The following is an 8,840-nucleotide window of genomic DNA, read 5'->3' as shown; positions in this document are numbered from 1 at the left end:
AACCTGTCAACAAATTAAGGTTGAACATCAGAGGCCAGCAGGGTTATTACAGCCTCTAGGGATCCCCGAGTGGAAATGGGAGGATATTGCCATGGACTTTGTGGTGGGATTGCCGAAGACTGTGGGTCAGCATGACTCGGTGTGGGTGATTGTGGACAGGTATACTAAGTCCGCCCACTTCTTGCCTGTGAGGACAACTTATACTGTGGAGCAATATGCAGAGCTATATGTGAAGGAGATTGTTCGACTTCATGGGGCTCCGAGGTCGATAGTATCCGACAGAGATCCCACTTTCACTTCCAAATTTTAGGAGAGCCTACAGAAGGCAATGGGCACACAGCTTTGGTTTAGTACCGCTTATCATCCTCAGACAGATGGACAGTCTGAGAGGACGATTCAGATACTGGAGGACATGTTACGAGCTTGTGTGTTGGATTTTGGGGGATCTTGGAGTAGGTATCTCCCTCTGATTGAGTTCTCGTACAATAATAGTTATCAGGCGACTATCGGAGTGGCTCCGTATGAGATGCTGTACGGAAGAAAGTGCAGATCACCGATACACTGGGATGAGGCAGGTGAGAGAAAGTATTTAGGTCCTGAGATGGTTCAGAGGACCAATGAGGCACTTGAGAAAATTAGAGCTTGTATGCTCGCCTCCCAGAGTCGCCAGAAGAGTTATTCAGATCAGAGACGCATGAGTGTGGAATTTCAAGTCGGTGATCATGTATTCCTCAGGGTTTAACCCCTGAGAGGAGTAAAATGATTCGGCGTTCGGGGCAAGCTGAGTCCCAGGTTTGTTGGCCCCTTTGAGGTTCTAGAGCGAGTTGGGGAGGTGGCTTACAGGTTAGCAATGCCTCCAGCTCTATCAGGGGTTCATGACGTGTTTCATGTATCCATGCTCCGGAAGTATGTATCGGATTCTACTCATGTGTTGAGCTATGAGAACTTGGAATTGGATCAGGATTTATCATATGAGGAAAGGCCTGTTCAGATCCTTGATAGAAAGGACAAAGTCTTGAGGAACAAGACCATCGCCTTGGTTAAAGTATTGTGGAGGAATAGCAAGGTGGAAGAGGCGACGTGGGAACTGGAGTCGGATATGCGGGAGCGGTATCCCGAGTTGTTCAGGTAAATTTCGAGGACGAAATTTTCATGAGGAAGGGATAGTTGTAACGACCCAAATTCGCTAATAAGGCTTAAGGGCCTTGATTAGTGTGCCTGGAGGGCATAATGGGATTTATGTGTGTAACTTTAATGAGTTAAATGCATGATTATGATTTAATGCATGTTATATGACTATTTGACTATTTGAGATGCATGACTATGAGTATTAGTATGCATGTAGGCCCTGATTGTCTTAAAAGGGCATACTTGTAATTTTGGCCATTTTGGGCACAACTGTATTTATTTCTGTGATCTGTGTCTCGAGACGATCCTAGGATGAGCGGGTTAGCGGAAAAGTCGAAGCGGGAATTTGTACCCGGCTTGGGTCAAGCCTGGGGAGTTTAATTGGGAAGTTAGAAAATATATTGAGGTTAATCTTGATGATGAGGAATATATATATATTTGGTGATTAATCAGGTATTGGGTAGCAAGCGGGAAATTATTAGAGACACTCGAGGAATTAGTGAGAATTGGGTAAAATGACTAAAATGGCCCTACATGGACAAAAGGGCTTAGAATTAATAGGGAGGGCATTTTGGTCATTTAGCTTTTTAGAGATAAGTTAAATGAAGCTTTATACTTAGTGGAATTGGTAGAAAAGAGTTATAAGGCTGTAGAAAAGGAAGAAAAAGAACCGAGACGCCAGGCTCTGGTAAGGCTTTTGGGGTGGCATGGCCGTGTTTGCTTAGTCTGATGGTTGACCTGTTTATCTGTGGATTACATGTTAACTATATGATATGCATATGCTATTTACTGTTTGAGTTTTCTTGCTGGGCTTCGGCTCACGAGTGCTCCGTGTTGCAGGTAAAGGCAAAGAAAAAGTCAACCAGCCATGAGTATGGAGAGCGTGGGGGTGGCGCGTACATGTTCGGCCTGCCCGACTGCTTTGGTTGGGGGCATTTTGAATATGGCTATATTAACTTATTCTTTTGATAGGTAACCGGGTGTAAATCTATTTTTGAGTTGTAAATATTTTGTAAACCTTATTTTTGGGATCCCAAACGTTTGATACTTAATGTTTTCAATGAAACTAAGCATTTTCAAAAGGTACATCCTTAACTTCTGATTTAGTCACACTTTTGGTTTTAGAAACCTCGTAGAGTCAGTTAGTTGCACAATTTCCATTTGAAACTCACTTAGTAACGGCTCTGAGGTAGTAGGGTGTTACACAAGGAGAAGTTGATGATAGCAATAAAGTGGTCACAAGTCAGGTTTCTATCCTCAATAATGTATGTCTTGTATTATTTGATTCGGGAGCCAATCATTCGTATGTCTCGTTAGGAATGATAGAAAAACTAGACAAACCTTGTGAAAGATTTATAACTAGGTTTGTAACAGAGTTGCCTTCGGGCAAAGTAGTTCTATCATCATGGATAGCACAAGGCGTACCGATCAAGATTGAGGACGTAGAATTAGAAGGAGACCTGATAGAACTGCAGATCAAAGACTTCGACGTAATACTAGGCATGGACTGGTTAGCAAGGCATGGCGCAACCATTGACTGTAGACACAAGAAAGTGACGTTTAAGACTCCTGACGGCCAGAGACTGTGCTTTATGGGACAAGTTTCAGGACTACGCACACCGCTTATATCATCTCTCAAAGCCCAGAGGATGATAGAAAAAGGATGTCAAGCATTCTTAGCCAGTGTCACATATGTGGTAAAGGAAACACCACTTAAGGTTGGAGACGTTCACATTGTAAAGGAATTCCCATACGTATTTCCTGACGACTTACCAGGATTGCTGCCGACTCAGGAAATTGACTTCACAATCGAATTAGTACCGGGCACCGAGCCTATCTCCAAGGCACCATACCGGATGGCACCTACTGAACTCAAGGAGTTAAAGACGCAGCTATAAGAACTCCTAGACTTGGGTTTCATTAGACCAAACCATTCGCCATGGGGAGCACCAGTTCTATTTGTGAAGAAAAAGGACGGAAGCATGCGGATGTGCATAGATTACCGCGAGCTGAATAAGGTGACGATTAAGAATAAGTACCCGCTACCTCGGATTGACAACTTGTTTGATCAACTCCGAGGAGCGACCATGTTGTCAAAGATCGATTTATGATCTGGGTATCATCAGCTCAAGGTACGGGAAGAGGATATTCCTAAGACGGCCTTTAGAACTCATTATGGGCATTACGAGTTTTTAGTTATGTCTTTCGGTCTTACCAATGCTCCAACCGCATTTATGGATTTAATGAATAGGGTCTTTAAGGACTACTTGGATAAATTCGTCGTAGTATTCATCGACGACATCTTGGTGTACTCAAAGGACGAAGTCGAGCACGAGGAGCATTTAAGGTTGGTGTTGTTACGACTAAAGGAGCATCATCTTTACGCCAAGTTCAGAAAGTGCGAATTTTGGCTTATGCAAGTAGCAATCCTCAGGCACATTGTATCCAAGGACGGAGTTGCAGTAGACCCATCTAAGGTAGAGGCTGTGAAGGATTGGCCAAGACCAAAGAACGCATCAAAGGTAAGAAGCTTTCTTGGATTAGCAAGTTATTATCGGAGGTTTGTAGAGGGCTTTTCTAAGATAGTCACTCCGCTCACCAACCTGACCCGGAACACAACAAAGGTTCAACTGGACTGATAAGTGTGAAAAGAGCTTCCAGTTGCTTAAAGATAAGCTGTGCTCAGCACCAATACTCTGTGTACCGACACCCAACGACAAGTTTGTAGTCTACTGTGATGTATCGAAGAAAGGGTTGGGTTGCATGCTAATGCAGAATGACAAGATGATAGCCTACGCCTCAAGGCAGCTGAAGGAGTACGAGCAACACTATCCAACACACGATATGGAGTTGGCAGTGGTGGTCTTTGCGTTGAAAATCTGGCGCCATTATCTTTACGGAGAACGGTGTGAGATTTATACTGACCACAAAAGCTTAAAGTATTTCTTCACTCAGAAGGAGCTCAACATGAGGCAGCGCAGGTGGTTAGAACTAGTGAAGGATTATGACTGTGAAATCCTATACCACCCGGCAAAGGCAAACGTAGTTGCTGATGCGCTAAGTAGGAAGAGTTATGGAAGTCTAGCAACACTAGCCAGAATAGAAAAGTCGCTACAGCATGAGCTAATCAATGCCAGAATAGAAGTAGTCATCAGTAAGCTGGCTAACTTGTCTATCCAGTCAAGTCTGTTAGAAGATATACAGATTGGGCAAGGGCATGGTGACACATTAGTAGCACATATGGATGCAGTTAGAGAAGGGAAGGCCACAAATTTCTCAATATCAGGTCAAGGGTTATTGAGATATAAGGATCGGGTATGCGTACCAAATGATCAAATGATTAAGCTAACGATCTTAGAAGAAGCACACAGTCCCCATACTCAGTTCACCTAGGGTCGACCAAGATGACTCACGACATCAAGGCAACATATTAGTGGCCTGGAATGAAGAAGGATATAGTGAAATTTGTGTCTAAATGTTTAGTATGCCAGCAAGTGAAAGCAGAACATCAGAGGCCTATAGGCTTATTGCAACCACTTAGCATACCAGAATGGAAATGGGACAATATAGCCATGGATTTTGTGACGGGTTTGCCATGAACAAGTAAGCAGCATGATTCAGCCTGGGTAGTAATAGATAGACTAACAAAGTCAGCTCATTTCCTGCCTGTTAAGACTTCATACACAGCGGATCAATACGCAGACATTTATGTCCAAGAAATAGTACGGTTGCATGGAATCCCTAAAGCAATAGTATCCGATAGAGGATCGGTGTTTACATCGAGATTTTGGGGAAGCTTACAGCAAGCCATGGGTACTAAGTTAAGTCTTAGTACATCATTTCATCCTCAAATAGACGGTCAGTCTGAGCGTACCATACAAATTTTAGAAGATATGTTGCGCGCTTGTGTACTTGATTTCGGAGGATCATGGAATAAGTACTTACCGCTGATAGAATTCTCCTACAACAATAGCTACCAGTCAACGATCGGGATGGCGCCTTATGAATTACTTTATGGTAGAAGGTGTCGATCACCGTTAGATTGGGACGAGGTAGGAGAAAGGTAGCTTCTTGGTCCCGAAGCTATTAGAAAAGCTCAGGAAGGAGTAGCGCTGATTAGAAAGTGCATGCTCACTGCTCAGAGCCTTCACAAAAGTTATGCGGATGCCAAGCGACGAGATGTGGAATTCAAAGTTGGAGATCAAGTCTTCCTAAAGATATCTCCTATGAAAGGTGTGAAGCGGTTTGGGAAGAAAGGCAATCTTAGTCTCTGGTTTATAGGTCCTTTTGAGATATTGGACAAAGTGGGAGCAGTTGCATATAGATTAGCCCTACCGCCAGCTTTAGCAGATGGCCACAATGTGTTCCACATATCGATGTTGTGTAAGTATGTGTCAGACTCATCTCACATCCTCAAGTACGATACGATAGCACTGCAGAAAGACTTGAGTTATGAGGAACGACCGGTTAGCATCCTAGATAGAGGGATGAAGCAGTTATGGTCCAAAAGTATTCTGATAGTCAAAGTCCTATGGGGTAATAGTTCTGAACGGGAGGCAACGTGGGAGTTGGAGAAGGACATGCAAGCTCGATCTCCAGATTTGTTTGGTAAGTAAATTTCGGGGACGGAATTCTTTGTACTAGGGGAGAATTGTAGAGTCCCAGAATTTTACTTAGCTAGTTAGATAGTAGTAGTAGTAGTAGTAGTAGTAGTAGTAGTAGTAATAGCTAGTAGTAATTATAGTATGTTTAGTACTGTGGATTTTGGTTCAAGCCGGGACTTAGTTGAACACTTGTAGCAACACTTACTGTAACGACCCAAAATCACTAATAAGGCTTAAGGGCCTTGATTAGTGTGCCGGGAGGGCATAATTGGTTTATGTGTGAATTTATTAACTTAATGCATGATTATATGATAAGCATGCTAGTAAGGTTATATGAATATAAATGTGATTATATGCTTTAATTGTGAGAACCACATTATTATGTGGGTAAATCTGCAGCAAGCGACTTGAGACGATTCTAGGGAGCTAGTTAGCGGAAAGTCACAACGAGGCTTAATACTTGACTTTGGGTAAGTCAAGGAGTATTTTAAGTATTGGATGGTTATTTAGGTTATCGGGTGATGGAAATTAATAATTGGAGATATATTTGAGGTTAGGAAGTCTAGGTGGGAATACTGGGGAATTTTACCATTTTTCCTTCAGGGACGTTTCCGGTACCCTAAGCCCCGAGATTAACTTAATTTCCTAAGACTAGACTAAGTAAGTCACAGAATTTGGTGGAACATTAGGAACCGACCTTCTTCCCTTCTCTCTTTCTCTCTCAAAGAAAAACCATTGGAATCTAAGGGAAATTCAGCTGGAACTCTGTGATTTGAGCTAGAGTTTTGAGGGATTAGCTCAGTTTTAGCAAAGGAATTCAACCAGGACTGAGGTAAGGATTGAATCACACTTTTGGTTGTTGAAATTCTGTGGTTTTGATTGAGTTCTAAGAGGTTTTTGGGTTTTGAATTTGAAGACTGAATTGAAGCTAGGAACTTGGAAGTTAGCTCAGAAATTTCTTAGAGAATTGATTCTGCAAAGAAGGTAAGCTCGAATTTATGGTTTAATGGCTGAACTTTATTGTTTCCATGACTGGTATTGATGTTTTAAGCTTTTTAAGTTTCATAGATTGAAGTGAGATTTTGGTGAGTCTCTAGGTTAAGTTTTTGCTGGGTTGTGTTGTTGGAATTGTGTTGGAAGCTTTGTGATAATTGAGTTGTGGAATTGGGATAGTTTTGGATGGTTTGAGTAAGGTTTGAGGGTCAAAAATGGAGGTTTTTCTAGGTTCGAAGGGGTTGGGTCGCGGCATAGTTCTTGGTGAGCCGCGACCCTTTGAAGCTGATGCATGCTGAGGAAGGAGGGCGGGCCACGGCCCGGTCTGGTTTTGGGCATGGGGGAGCCTCTGGTTGGGGTCATGTCGTGGCATGGGAGGCTTGTGCTGCGACCCTTAAGGGATTTTGGGATTTTAAGCATGGGAATTTTACCTAGGGTGCTCGGGATTGAATCAACTACCATGTTTGGTGGAATTCGATGTTCCAGAGATTAGAACTTTATCTAGAAGCCCTTTTATGATTATTGATGGTATCCCTTATCTTGGATGTGACTAGGTACTAAGCTAGGGCTCGGGGATCTGATCGTGCTCAAGAGGCATCGCTCGTAGTCAGTACACTTGGGAACTAAAGGTAAGAAAACTGCACCCGGTTGTGGATTTATATTGGGACCAAGGGTTCCCTATTTTGTATGCTTCGAAAGGATGGTATTATGCCATGTAAACAGTAAACCAACGGCCTAAGAGTGCCGAAGTTTACACTAGCGCACAGGGCGCGGGTCGACCACTGGTAGCTGAGGATAGCTTATTCTGCACTGAGCTCAGTTTAAGTGGGCCGGAGTCAGTGTGGTAAATAGAGGGTGTGACCTAAGGCGTCCACCCTGATTATTATGTGATTTGTTTGTTATTATTGATTGGTGGATTGCTATGATGTATAGCTGAGTGATGATTAGCAGATTCTTTGGTTGAATCTACATGTTTTGTGATTACTGTGGTATGTTAAGTGTATGAACATGCTTAAAGGGTTGTCCAAATGTTATTATTGCTTGTTATATAATATGATATATTTTCTTGCTGGGCCTTGGCTCACGGGTGCTTCGTGGTGCAGGTAAAGGCAAGGGCAAGCTTGATCAACCCTGATTTGGAGAGCTCTGAGAGAAGAATGTACATGACCAGCTGCTCAGCCGCCATGGTTGAGAGGGAGACAGGAACAGAAGAACTAGAAACGTCTGTTTTGCCCTTAGAGTGGCTAATGATTGTTTAAACTTTGGAAATTTTGCAAACTGACTTTTGAACGTTGTTCCTTTTTGGGATCCCGTGTGTAAAAATGTTTAGTTATATGAAATGTACCCTTTTAAGACCAAAACCTTTTAACCCTAGTTCATTAGTGGTTTCTGTATCACGTTTTTCACTAAATGACTTTATTAGCAAGTCCTGCACCTTTATAAGTACACAGTGTAGCGGTCTTGGCTATCCAGGGCGTTACACTTACATATTTTATAAGTTTAACCTATAGTTTAAGAATATTAATTATAACATAAGGTTTGATTAATATAGCTGATTATAAAGATATTATTTATTATACTATAAGGTTTAGATAGAATTAATAAGATCATGGCACTTGTCGTGTGTAAGTTTATTTAAGGATTTAACTATAGTAAAAAGAATAATTTATGAGAATTTAAAACAACCTGAATAATTCAGGAGGCATGTTCTGGTAGTAGTAATAATTCGAAGAAAAAAAATACTATTTATTATCACTCAAAATTTATTTTATTGTGTAATTATTATTTGTAGTGCTAAACATAATAATAATAAGAATTCAAATATAATTACCATTTGATATCCAAATAAATCATATATTTTAAATAGTATGTAATTACTAACTTGTGTAATTACTCATGTAAATGTTTAGAATTAATAGAAAAATATACTAGAGCTCGATTTGGGTTCCATTAGAAAAGCTTCATTTGTTGACTGTATTTTTACACTTGAAACTCTTTTTTTTTTTTTTTTAAAAAAATCCATATTTAATTCCTTTATACAAATTGAAAACATAATTTTGTTAATTTCTTTAATTTTTCTTTATTTTATCCAAAAAAAACTAACAAATCAAAAAA

This window comes from Humulus lupulus, chromosome X, assembly GCF_963169125.1.
Source record: "Humulus lupulus chromosome X, drHumLupu1.1, whole genome shotgun sequence".
NCBI classification, from domain to species: domain Eukaryota; kingdom Viridiplantae; phylum Streptophyta; class Magnoliopsida; order Rosales; family Cannabaceae; genus Humulus; species Humulus lupulus.
Note: the sequence above shows the minus strand (reverse complement) of the source record.